This window comes from Macaca fascicularis, chromosome 1 (assembly GCF_037993035.2).
Source record: "Macaca fascicularis isolate 582-1 chromosome 1, T2T-MFA8v1.1".
NCBI classification, from domain to species: domain Eukaryota; kingdom Metazoa; phylum Chordata; class Mammalia; order Primates; family Cercopithecidae; genus Macaca; species Macaca fascicularis.
Window position 1 is genome coordinate 129,470,988 of NC_088375.1, and position 14,249 is coordinate 129,485,236.

Below are 14,249 nucleotides of genomic sequence, written 5' to 3' on the forward strand. Positions count from 1 at the left end.
CATGCTATGAGGATTAATTTTATGTGTCAACTTGGCTAGTTTATGGTAGCCGGTTATTTAGTCACACACTAGTCTAAATATTGCTGTGGAAGTATTTTTTAGATGAGATTAATGTTTATGACTACTTGACTTTAAGCAAAGTAGATTCCTTTCCATAATGTGAAGGGGCCTCATCCAATCAGCCGAAAGACTTTGGAGCAAAGACTGAGGTTTCATAATGAGGAAATATGCTGTCTGAGAACTGTGACATACAAATTTTGCCTAACTTTCCAGTCTGCTGCCCTGTATAATTCAGACTCAAGATTGCAACATCAACTCTACCTTAATTTTTCATTGGCCAGACTGCCCTGTGCCACTCCCATGATTCCATGAGCCAGTTTTTAGAAATCTTTTCCCCCCTCTCTCTCTGGAGGTTGAGGTGGGATAGTCACTTGAGCCAGGGAGGTCAAGGCTGTAGTCAGCATGGCGGTACCACTGCACTCCAGCGTAGGTGAGAGAATGAGACTTCATGTCAAATAAACAACAAAAAAAATGGTTATAATCCTACATATAAATTGTAAATATATTTGTATACATACTTACAATTTTTTCTGTGTTTTTGGACAACACTAACTAATATAGATGCCAAACAGTAGATTAAAAAAAAAGTGAATTCTGTTCCTACTTATTAATGTGTGACTTTGACTTGTATTCAACAAATTTTTTAATCCTCATTTTCAAAAACTTTGAAGACGTTTTTACCATTGAGATAATCAAGTCATGTCGTTAAGGTCTCCTATTCCTTAAAAGTTGTTCAATATAATTTTCTTCTTATTCCGATGCTGCTAGATGAAACAACAAAAGTATGAGAACTTAGTAAATATTGTTATTTTTAAAATTTCTTGCAAGCTCTTTGCTGAAGTGCAAAGAGAATATATACATCAACTAACATTCATATTCATGTTTTCCACTAATGAGTTATCAAAATAAACTGCCTATTAACACGTGATTGTAGATTTTAAAACTATTTTAAAAACCAGATTTTGTAAACCATGACATATTAATAGGTTTCAATGGGTGGATAAAGGAGGAAAAAATCTCTCTTTCTGCACAACTATTATCAAGCAAATATAATTATTTTTAGTAAGTCCGATAAAGTTACTCAATCTATATTAATTTGACCTGGAGTCACCTCCCATCTTAGTTGCTGTATTAAGGCATTTCACTCTTTCTTATACTTTGGTTTTGGTGAAAGGCCAAATTGCGTTTAAATTATTTCTATTTACCATGCAAAAGTGTATTTATTTATTTATTAGTAAGAATTAAGAGGTAAAAAGGGCAGGTTGGATATAATTCTCATTTATAAAGCGTCTGAATGCGATAATTTAGTCTAATTAAAATTGTTTAAGAGGACAGATATTTCTGAGGAAGGTTTGTTTAAAATTAGTTCTGTATCTCCTGCAACAGATGGGCTATATTCTTGTCTATTTCAGAGACATAAATGTATTTGTGCTCTTCTGTTAACATTAAGGCAAGGCTTATTTTGCAGATGATATGGCTCAATCAAATGACATGAGTAAAATATTTTTGCTTGCTTGATCACTGATCAGTAGAAATCAAAATAATATGTGTCATAGCTTTGATTAGGATAAGTATAATTTGATAGTTTACCAAATAAACTGCCTACTTTCGTTTTATTTTTTTCAAAGCCAGATTGCGATTATTATGAGTGTCTAAGCATCAGAAAGTTGTGTTGTAATTTTTAAATGTTTTCATGTTACCTGTAATTTTAAAAAATAAAATTATTATGAGATAAAATGGAAACTTTATATTTGCCAGCAATATATGTAACTTATTAATTTTAAATTATTAATGTAATTATTTTAAAATTGTTTATAATATTTTGGACAATACAGTGAAAAAGACATGCAATTTTATCTCTGCCCCTCACTATGACATCTTGGGCAGACTGTTCATCTGGACTTCATGTTCATCTGTGAAATGAAGCATTATTATAATATATTCAAGATATAGTCTCTATTTTTTAAAAAGCTGTTCACTATTCTGAAAATACATAAAATAACATAAACAAACAGGTATCAACAGCAACATCTGTGTTACTGATTGGCTACTTATTGTCAATTACTTCACCTGGAGCTTCTCATATATTATCCTCATTTTAATACTAACAACCACCCTGATTAATTCACGATTGTGCTCATTTTATGGATTAGGAGGATCATTTGTCATTTTTTTATAAACTTGTGTATTTCTAGTATTGAAAACATATTGGATGTCTTACAAATATTTATGACATATATATGTAATCTGTTTCAAAAGCTAATTTGTGCCCTATAAAAGATAACACATTATATTTACACGTCTTATGTTCTAAGGACCCTCAGTTCTAGGAGGGAAAGAACAGACTTTCTCTGTTTTTGAAAACCTTAACAGCTTTAGTAAGTAAAGTATCATACTTTGTAGGGCATTACTAAGTTCGGATATGTATAAATATTTGTTTTCTCATCATTACCCAGGAGTGTGGGATTTTGAGGAAAAGAACACAAAAGTTGTGTCATTCTTATCACATCATATCAAGTGTGCACATTACAAAACATGTATAGGATCTAATTATGGTAAACTAAAATTCTGATAAGATGAATGAATAAAAGACTAAATATGTAAAGAAATATTCAACATTGTCTTGGTTTGCTGGGTTAGAGATTTCTACATTTTATTATTTTTTCCAAAGAATCTACTTTTAATTTTGTTTATTTTTATTTTATTTTATTTTATGGAATTTTTTATTTTATTTGAAGTTCTGGGGTACATGTGCAGGATGTGCAGGTTTGTTACATAGGGAGATGTGTGCCATAGTGGTTTGCAGGACCTGTCAATCCATCTCTTAAGTATTAAGCCCAGCATGCATTAGCTATTTTTCCTGATGTTGTCCCTCTCCCTACACTCCCGGCAGTTCCCAGTGTGTGTTTTTCCCCTCCCTGTGTCCACGCATTTACGGTGTTCAGTTTCCACTTTTAAATGAGAACATGCAGTTAGTTTACTTTTCTGTTCCTGCAGTACATTGCTGAGGATAATGACTTCCAGCACCATCCATGTCCCTATAGAGGACATGATATCATTCCTTTTTTATGGCTGCTTAGTATTCCACAGAGTATATACACTACATTTTCTTTATCCAGTCTATCATTGATGGGCATGTGTGTAGATCCCATGTCTTTGCTATTGTGAATATTGCTGCAATGAATATATATGTGTATGTAACTTTATGATAGAATGATTTATATTCTTTGGGTACATACTCAGTAATGGGATTGCTGGATTGAATGGTATCTCTGGTTCTAAGTCTTTGAGGAATCACCACACTGTCTTCCAGAATCAAACTAATTTACATTCCTACCAACAGTGTAAAAGTGTTCCTATTTCTCTGCAGCCTCACCAGCATCTCGTTTCTTAACTTTTTAATAATAATAGCTATTCTGCCTGGTGCGAGGTGATATCTCATTGTGGTTTTGATTTGTGTTTCTCTAATTATCAATGATGTCAGTGATGTTGAGATTTTTTTCACATGTTTGTTGACCAAATAAATATCTTCGTTTGAGAAGTGTCTGTTCATGCCCTTTGCCCACTTTTTTTGTTGTTGTTGTTGACAGAGTTTCACTCTGTAACTCAGACTGCAGGGCAATGGCGTGATCTCGGCTCACTGCAAGCTCTGCCCCCTGGGTTCACACCATTCTCCTGCATCAGCCTCCCAAGCAGCTGGGACTACAGGTGCCTGCCACCATGCCCAGCTAATTTTTTGTATTTTTAATAGAGAGAGGGTTTCACAGTGTTAGCCAGGATGGTCTCGATCTCCCGACCTTGTGATCCACCTGCCTCGGCCTTCCAAAGTGCTGGGATTACAGTCATGAGCCACTGTGCCTGGACCCTTTGCCCAGTTTTTAATGGGGTTGTTGGATGTAAAATTTTTGGATGGATGGGATGCAAAAATTTTCTCCCATTCTGCAGGTTGTCTGTTCACTCTGATGATAGTTTATTTTGCTGTGCAACAGCTCTTTAGTTTAATTAGATCTCATTTGTCAATTTTTGCTTTTGTTGCAATTGCTTTTGACATTTTGATCATGAAATCTTTGCCCATGCCTATGTCCTGAATGGTATTGCCTACATTTTCTTCTACAGTTTTTATAGTTTTGAGTTTTACATTTAAATCTTTCATCCGTCTTGAGTTGATTTTTGTATAAGGTGTAAGGAAGGGGTCTGGTTTCAATTTCCTGCCTATGGCTAGCCAGTTTTCCCAGCCCCACTTATTAGATAGGGAATCCTTTCCTTACTGCTTGTTTTATCAGGTTTGTCAAAGATCAGATAGTTGTGGGCGTGGAGGATTACTTCTGAGTTTGTTCTGTTCCGTTGGTCTTTGTGTCTGTTTTTGTAAAAGTACCATGCTGTTTTGGTTAATGTAGCCTTGTAGTATCGTTTGAAGTTGAGTAGCATGATGCCTACAACTTTGATCTTTTTGCTTAAGCTTATCTTGGCTATACAGGCTCTTTTTTGCTTCTCTATGAATTTTAAAATAGTTTTTTTCTAGTTCTGTGAAGAATGTCAGTGGTAGTTTAATGGGAATAGCATTAAATCTATTAATTACTTTGGGCAGAATGGCCGTATTCACAATATTGATTCTTTCTATCCATGAGCATGGAATGTTTTTATTTTCTTTGTTTATGTCCTCTTTGATTTTCTTGTGCAGTTGTTTGTAGTTCTCTTTGAAGAAGTTCTTCATTCCCTAATTAACTGTATTTCTATTTGTTTTATTCTCTTTAACAGTTGTGAATGGGAGTTCATTCATGATTTGGCTCTTTGGTTGTCTATTGTTGGTGTATAGGAATGTTTGTGATTTTTGCACATTGATTTGGTATCCTGAAGCTTTGCTGAAATTGCCTATCAGCTTAAGAAACTTTTGGGCTGAGATGATGGGGTTTTCTAGATATAGGATTGTTTCATATGCAGACAAGGCAATTTGACTTTCTCTCTTCCCATTTGAATAGCTTTATTTCTTTCTCTTGCCTGATTTTCCTGATCAGAACTTCTAATACTGTGTTGAATAAGAGTGATGAGAGAAGGCATCTTTGCTTTGTGCCAGTTTTCAAGGGAAATGTTTCCAGCTTTTGCCCATTCAGTATATTGGTTGTGGGTTAACTTTGAGGTATGTTCCTTCAATACTTAGTTTATTGAGAAATTTTAACATGAAAGGATGTCAAATTTATCAAAGGCCTTTTCTGCATCTATTGAGATAATGGTGGTTTTCAAATTGCTTCTCTGTTTTTAACTTGATTAATTATTTTCGTTGTTATTATAGTTTTTCTGTGTTTGATTAAGATTTAGATTGTTCTTCTTTCATTAATCCTTAAGACAGATACTTATGTTGATGAATTCAGGTCTTTCACATTTTCTAATATATGCATTCAGTGCTATAATTTCCCTTTAATAACTGTTTTCAATGCATCTCATAAATTTAAAAAAATTGTATTTTCATTTTTTTAATTCATGATGTTTGTATTACTTAGAAGTGTTTTTTAATTAAAATATTTGGCAATTAACCATCTATCTTTAAATTATTGATTTTCAACTAATTCCAGAGTGACTTTTTTGTATAGAATATGTGTTTTATGGTATAGAATATGGTTGATCTTGGTGAATGTTATATGTGGTCATGAGAAAATGTATTTTCTGCTGTTGAATGGAGTAGTCTATACTTGTCAATTAGATCAAGTTGATTGAATATTGTTTAGGTCAACTACATCTTTATTGGTTTTCTACCTGCTTGATCTGTCAATTACTGAGAGAGAAATGTTGAAGTCTCCATATAATAATAGTGAATTTGTCTATTTCTTTTTTCAGTAGTATTTTGACATTCTGTTAGGTGCATACATTAGGATTATTATGTTTCCATGAATAATTGGCCCATTATTCCTGATCATTTCCCTAGTTGCTTCAGTTTACTTTTGATTAATGTTAGCATGATATATGTCTCTTCATCTACTCACTTTTAAACTGCTTATATTTAAAGTTTTTTTTTTTTTTTTTTTTTGGCAGCATATATTTAGAACTTTAAAAAAATACTCTCTGACAATCTCTGTACTTTTTTTTTTTTTCCCAGACAGAATCTTGCTCTGTTGCCCAGGATAGAGTACATTGGTGTGGTCATGGCTTACTGGATCCTTGTTCAAGCAATCCTCCTATCTCAGCCTCCCAAGTAGCTGGGAGTACGGATGTGTGCCACCACGCCCAGCTAAGATTTTATTTTTTGTAGAGATGGGGCCTTGCTATGTTGCCCAGGCTGATCTTGAACTCATGATCTCAAGAAATCTTCCTGCTTTTGTCTCTCGAAGTGGTGGGATTACAGGTGCACTTAGCCAACTTCTCTATTATAATTGTTGCATTTAGATGATTCACATTTAAGTGATTATTGAAATATTTTTATTACTATCTTTAATCTTTATTAACTATCTGTTATATTTGTTCTTTGTTTTCCTCCTCTTTTTCTGCATTCTTTGCTTTTAATTGAACGTTTTATGGGATTTTTTTTCTTCTTTATGCTATATTATTTATACTTATTTTTTAAATGTTAGTGGTTGTTGAAGAGTTTAGAAAATACTCTTAAATAATCTAAACTCACTTTCAAATAACTTTATAACACTTCATTTGTAGTACAGATACAGAATAATCCCAGTTTCTCATCCCATCTCTTGTGACATTGCATCAATCCTTTCACCTATCCATATGCTATAATCACCCACTATACTCTTACTTCTTAATACAACTAGTTATCATTCAGATCAATATAGAAAAAGAAAAATAATTATCATCATATTGCCTTTCTCTAATAGTCTAGGTTTCCTTATACAGATCAGTTTTTTTTTTTTTTTTTTTCTGTATTATTTTTCCTCTTCCCCTGAGATTTCCTTTAACATTTGTTGCAGGGAAATTCTGTTGGAGATGAATTCTTTCTGTTTCCTTTGATAATTTTGTTTCTTAACTCACTTTTAAAAGATAATTGTAATGAATAGAGAATTATAGGCTGATGATTTTTTTTTCTTTTAACATATTAATATGTCACTCTATCTTTTCCTGCTTTTTTGGTTTCTAAGAAAAAGTATACTGTAATTCTATAGTTAGAGTGATTTCTTTCCCCTTTGATTTTAAGATTTTTTTCTTTGCCTTTGCATTTGAATATAATATGTTAGTGTTGTTTGCTTATTTGTTTGCTTGTTTTTTTTTTCTTGATAATGGTATATTTAGTTTACATGTATATATTTAGTATATATATATTTGCTTTTTTTCTTGATAATTTTTATTAATAATGATGCTCATTGACTTTTCTGAATCTGTAACTTGGTGCCAATCATGAATTTAGTCATTATTACTACTTTTTTTTCTAATATATTTTCTTGTTTTTCTTTCTGATATATTAAATGTTGGTGCATAAATAATTGAGGTTTTGGAAAGTGAATTTTAAGTCATTATAAGATGACTCAAACACATCTTTATTAATCAAAATAGGAACCATTACAATCAACATTTTTTTTTCGCCAATGAGAAATAAGTTGGTTTATTCTTGCAGTGTAAATATCTGTGCTTCAGGATTTGATTAACTCTTGGAAAGGATTTTTTGCATCCTGCTGGTTGTGGAAGCATTTTTCTTGCAAAAAGTTGTCAGGATGCTTGAAGAAGTGATAATTGGTTGTTGAGAATTCAGGTGAATATGGCAGATAAGGCAAAACTTTGTAGCCCAATTCATTCAACTTTTGAAGCATTGTTTGTGCCAAGAAATTTTGTGGAGGACACTTTCTGCTGACCAATGCCAGCTGCAAGCGTTGCAGATTTCAAGGCATCTCATTGATTTACTGAGCATAGTTCTCAGATGTAATGGTTTCACTGGGATTCAGAAATAGTGGCTCAGACTGGCTGCAGAGCACCAAAGAGTATCCATGATTTTTTCTTGGTGCAAGTTTGGCTCTGGGAAGTCTTTCGAAACTTCTTCTCTGTCCAACCACTGAACTGGTCATCGCCTGTTGTGGTTTAAAATCCACCTTTTGTTTCATGTCACAATCCAATTAAGAAATGGCTTGTTGTCATTACATAGAATAAGAGAAGATAACACTTCAAAATGATTTTTTTTGTTGTTTGTTTAATTTTCACTCAGGTCATGAAGAACCCACTTATCAAGCTTTTTTACTTTTCCAATTTGCTTCAAAGGTCAACAACTGTAGAATGGTTGATGTTGAGTTTTTGGCAACTTCTTGTGTAGTTGTAAGAGGATCAGCTTGGATAATTGCTCTCAACTGGTCATTGTCAACTTTTGATGGCTGGCCACTATATTCCTCATCTTCAAGGCTCTCGTCCGCTTTGCAAAATTTCTTGACCCACCACTGTACCATACATTCGTTAGCAGTTCCTGAGTCAAATACATTGTTAATGTTGCAAGTTGTCTCCCCTGCTTTATGACCCATTTTGAACCTGAATAAGAAAATCACTCAAATTTGTTTTTTGTTTAACATTATTTCCATAGTCTGAAATAAATATAAAACAAAGGGCAAATAATAAGCAATTAGCAAAAAATAAAATAAGGCAAGAAATGCCCATTAACATGATGTATAACATAACCACATTTATTTAAGAATGTACTTCAATATCAATGGTCAAATTTCAAAAATGCAAAAACCACAATTACATTTGCACCAACCTAATATCTAGTACACGTGTGTTATGTCTTTCAAATGTCACACAAGTTTTGGATGTTTTGCTTTTTTCTTTTTTTACATTCTCTATGTATTTATTGCATTTCAGTATGAGAAGTTTCTACTGACTCACCTTCCAGGTCATTGATTCAGGTCTATTACCTTTTTTTTTTTTTTTTTTTTTTTTGAGACAGAGTTTCTCTCTTGTTGCCCTAGCTGGAGTGCAATGGTGCAATCTTGGCTCACTGCAACCTCTGCCTCCTGGGTTCAAGTGATTCTCCTGCCTCAGCCTCCTGAGTAGCTGGGACTACAGGCACCTGCCACCATGCCTGGCTAAATTTTTGTATTTTTAGTAGAGATGGGGGTTTCAATATATTGGTCAGTCTGGTCTCGAACTCCTGACTTCAGGTGATCCACCCGCCTTGGCCTCCCAAAGTGCTGGGATTACAGGCATGAGCCACTGCGCCCGGCCTCAGGTCTATTACTTTTTACATCAAAGAGCAAATAAAGATGCTGCATGAACAAGGTTTTCCAGTTTCTTAGTCTGATGCTTTGACATCTGGAGCCTTGAAGACTAGGAAAGTATTGCCCATCCCAGAGTTAGAAGATTCCTACATATAACAAAGAATTCTTCCTAGAGTGTGTATTTTTTATGAAAACTGCCTAATCCAAAGCCCAACCCCCCTACCAGCCCCTATTTTATTTACTCTTAACACTTCTGAAATATTATTCATCTGCCTTAATCACTCTGGCACCAGGCCCCAGAAAACTAGATGATGCCCTTACAGCCTGGAACCCACTATAGTTATTCAAATTAGCCAGTCATAAAACCTGTTTAGCCATTTATCCAGCCTCACTCATTCCTTCCTGCAAAAAACACAGTAAAACTTTTCCCACCGTTCTCCTTACTCTCTGCCTATGACCACACTTGATGTGGCTCTGAGTGGTGTGGTGTGCCCCCCTTTTTTTGGTACTTCGAGTAATAAACTATCTTTTTAATGGCAATCATCTCCTCATCTATTGGTCTCACCATACCTGAACAAAAACAAAATCCAAGTATATGTTGAAAACAGAAGCCCAATATTATTTTTTTATTCACTATTTTACTGAAGTTTGTTTCTTGAATATCCAATACATTTCTAATATTGGTTCATGTTGCAGTTTAAAAAAACAAGTTACTTCTTTTACGGTTAAAATTATTTTTAAATGTAATTCTGTCATCCATAAGATGTCCTATAATTCCTGAACTCACATTGTACTGATTGCCTTCAAGTGCAAAACAACTACATCACTATTTCTCAGATTTAAAATTTTGTTTCTATTTTAACATTTTGATCATACTGTTTTCAATCTTTATACAGCTGGTATTTTGGCATCATGATTCCTAAATTTCCTAAACTTCACATGGAATATCTGATCTCCCAATCTGATTCTCCACAACACATTACCGAACTAGTTATTATCCTTTAAGCCCAACACATTGTTTAATGTTTAAATGCTTTTATCAGTCCCTGTAATAGATAAAATATTACCATGTTATTGATTTTTTTGTTTGTTTATGTCTTTGCAACCCAGAAGGTAAGCCTCAAGACTGAAAGAAGTGAATATGTATTACTTAGTTTTGTATTTACACTGTATTACCTGTATACTAAATATACATTGGTGTAATTAATGTAGTCTATGAACTAATTAGGTCATTATACTTATAATAACTAATATTTGCATCTACTATTAATCAGATATTTTGCTAAACACTTAATATCTATTAACTAACCCTTAGATTTCTAATTCAATTTCCATATAGGGAGAATATATGGCTACTCATGATCATAAAATAAGGAAGAATCCAGCTGGATGCAAATCTATAATTTTTTACATCAATAATCTATACTATCATACTACATTTTAATAACTCTTTTAGAAATTAGATTTAGGTCATGATTCAGCACAGAAAAATCATTGTGGGCCAATTATTACAAAACAAATTTTCTGCTTTTGTACAGAAAGCAATGTATTTTTTCAAGAGAAAAGTAAGCCAAATGATATAATTTTGTAAAAGCATTTGTCAATATCAATATTTCTGAATTGAGAACATGAAGGATTCTCACTAAAATATTTAAATTAAATTATACAAGTTGTCTAATTTGTTTAATAAATAATTTCATTTTTTTGACAGTTTTGTTATATAAAATAGAATTACTTCTCTTGGTATTAGTCTATTAAATCAATCAAAAATTATTGTAAAATATATTAAAATTACTATTGTAGCAACAATTGATTGTTATTACTGTAACCTAACACCTATCTAATGTATTTGTTTCTGTGAATATAGGGTTATAATATACTTCATAAAATTATTGAAATTACTATTTTGCTTTTGCCATGTGAAACCAGATTAGAGTTTTTAGAATAATTCTACTTTAAAATTTTTAACAAAACCACAAGAAACTAAGTAATATGCAGGGTAATTTTCTTGTATCTTATTAATCAATAATAAAGACATAAAATCTTGTAAAATATTTACCTAAAATATTTTAAAAACTAGTATGTTGATTTATCTATATTAAATAGGGCAAAGACACTATTGATGATCTTATTTGTCAATACCTAAACTTACAATATGCTTAATTTTGCAACTTCATGAAATATAATATGAAAACTTTATGATAGATGGGAAAAATAAAATTGAAAAATCATAAATAAAGCTATTTCATTCACTTTTCTCACACATTGTGGAAGTTGCAATAAAATTTTTTAAAAAGAAAGTTTAAAAATCTAGTGTCTCAGGCCGGGCGCGGTGGCTCAAGCTTGTAATCCTAGCACTTTGGGAGGCCGAGACGGGTGGATCACGAGGTCAGGAGATCGAGACCATCCTGGCGAACACGGTGAAACCCCGTCTCTACTAAAAAATACAAAAAACTAGCCGGGCGAGATGGCGGGCGCCTGTAGTCCCAGTTACTTGGGAGGCTGAGGCAGGAGAATGGCGTAAACCCGGGAGGCGGAGCTTGCAGTGAGCTGAGATCCGGCCACTGCACTCCAGCCCGGGCGACAGAGCGAGACTCCGTCTCAAAAAAAAAAAAAAAAAAAAAAAAAAAAAAAAAAAAAAAAAAATCTAGTGTCTCTTATGAGAAACTACTGGTACTTGATTCTGTATAAATAATATTTATAGTAATAAAATGCATATTTTTTATAATGATCATACCTTACTTTAGAAAAGACTTTTTAGAGAAAAACCTTTTCAGTGTTGACTTTTATATTATGCTCTTTCAGGAATGTATAAATGTTATTTACACTGAGGAGAAAATATTAAAAAATTAAATTGAGAGGTGTTAAATATCTGAGTATTTCTAAGAAGAAGACACCAGTGTAATGTTTTCTCACACTGGCTTTCCATGTATGCCTATTTCAGCTATTCTTTTAATCCATCACCCACACTACTGTTGCTAGTATTTTCCATTCATTCATTATTATTATTATTATTATTATTATTATTTTTTTTTTTTTGAGACGGAGTCTCGCTCTGTCGCCCAGGCTGGAGTGCAGTGGCGCGATCTCGGCTCACTGCAAGCTCCGCCTCCCGGGTTCACGCCATTCTCCTGCCTCAGCCTCCCGAGTAGCTGGGACTACAGGCGCCCACAACCGCGCCCGGCTAATTTTTTGTATTTTTAGTAGAGACGGGGTTTCACCGTGGTCTCGATCTCCTGACCTTGTGATCCGCCCGCCTCGGCCTCCCAAAGCGCTGGGATTACAGGCGTGAGCCACCGCACCCGGCTCCATTCATTCATTATTAAGGTAGTTGTAATTTGTTTGCTCAATATTTTGACTCTGACAAAGAAGCTCGCCTTTGCTTATGAAATTTAGTTCTCAGCTTTGCTGCCATGAATCTAATTTAGATTTTATCTGAAAGAGTAAATGAAAAAATGCCACCCACCCACACACGAAAGAATCCAACATAGTTCTATGAGAACATGTTATATTTATGAGATACTAGTATCAATCAGTAATACAGAAAATTCAAACAAGTTAATTAGAATAAATGTTTATACATATATAAACATGTATATATATCAGGTATATATATACGTGATCTATACAGCATAGATAGATAGAGAGATAGATAGATAGATAGATACAGCATATATATAGATACAGGATATATACAGATTTTCCTAAGTCAAAGGCAGGCTTGTAATAAAAAGCATAATACAAAGTGTGCTATTTTTGTCCTATATAGCCTTGGGATTTGTGTTTGATATATAATATTTATTTTCCCATATATATATACACACACATATATATGCATTTATATGTTTGTACATACACACATAAGAACTTTAATAACAAACTTGCTAGTATGTCATTCTCCTAAAACTTTTATTTTCCTTCATAAGGGATAATGCCATTTGAGGTTCAACTTGTTTTATTAATAATTTTCTTTGAAGGGAAATAAGAAGCATTCACTTTCAAGTGAAAATACAACAGAACACTAATTGTTTTCATTCCCCTGACACTTTCAAAGACTTAAATTGAAGAAAACTGTTGGTTTATTGTTTTGCTTGTACAAAATTAAAAATCAATTATGACTGATTTTTAGAGCAAATTGGATAGGTCTCTGCTATTGTCTAAACATTCTTTTTGTTTAAACACAATTGAAAGACTTGTAATCTGAAAGATTATGAAAACATGACTGTGGCATATAATTTTACTACAAAAATTAATTATTCCCTGATTTAAATTTGAATCTTTATCAATGATCTAAAAATTGGCAATGAAAAATGGAAGTTCGACTAATCTCACACACCTAGGTTATTACTGCATTAATTATCTATTACTGGGTATCAATATTAACACAAAACTAGCAACTAAAAATAGCACACGTTTACTAACTCACAGTTTTGTGGATCAGAAATGTGACTACTTTACTCATAAGGGTACAAATCAAGGTGTCGAAAAGGGCTGTGTCATCTGAGACTCATACAGGAAAGGATCTGCTTCTAAGGTTATGAAGATGTTGGCAGGAATCTGTTCCTGTCTAACCGAAGTTCACTGGGGTGTACAGAGGCCTTCTTCATCTCCTTGAAACAAGGGTCTCTATATGTGGCAGCTTACTTTTTGAAAAACAGCAAGGAAGGGCATCAACAGAATTGGCTAGCAAGAAGTTACAGTCTTACCAATTGTATTGTCAAAAGGGACATTCCATAGCATTTTTTATTGTTTGGTAAGAAGCAAGTCAGAACCTTCACCCACTATTCAAGAGAAGCGGATTACTAAAGCTATGAATATCAAAATATGAAAATAACTAAAGGAAAAGGAAAAACATAGAGTCTTTCTATCACAGTAATCCAGCTAATTCATTAAAATCATTGCCAGAACAGAAAAGCCTTAGAAGAAATCTAAGTAGAGAATTGCTTACAGACAACACCTCAGGAAACAGGAGAAAAAAAGAGTACCCATTTTCTCCCTAACTTTTCACTTCCATGAATAATTTTTCCTGCCGATGTCTAATATCTTTTAATG

The 14,249-nt window shown here is 33.3% G+C and overlaps 1 pseudogene; it reads right to left on the reverse strand.

The window, feature by feature from the left end:
- Positions 1-7,541: 7,541 nt before the first annotated feature.
- LOC141409285 (histone-lysine N-methyltransferase SETMAR-like) lies at positions 7,542-8,561 on the reverse strand (annotated as a pseudogene).
- Positions 8,562-14,249: the final 5,688 nt, after the last annotated feature.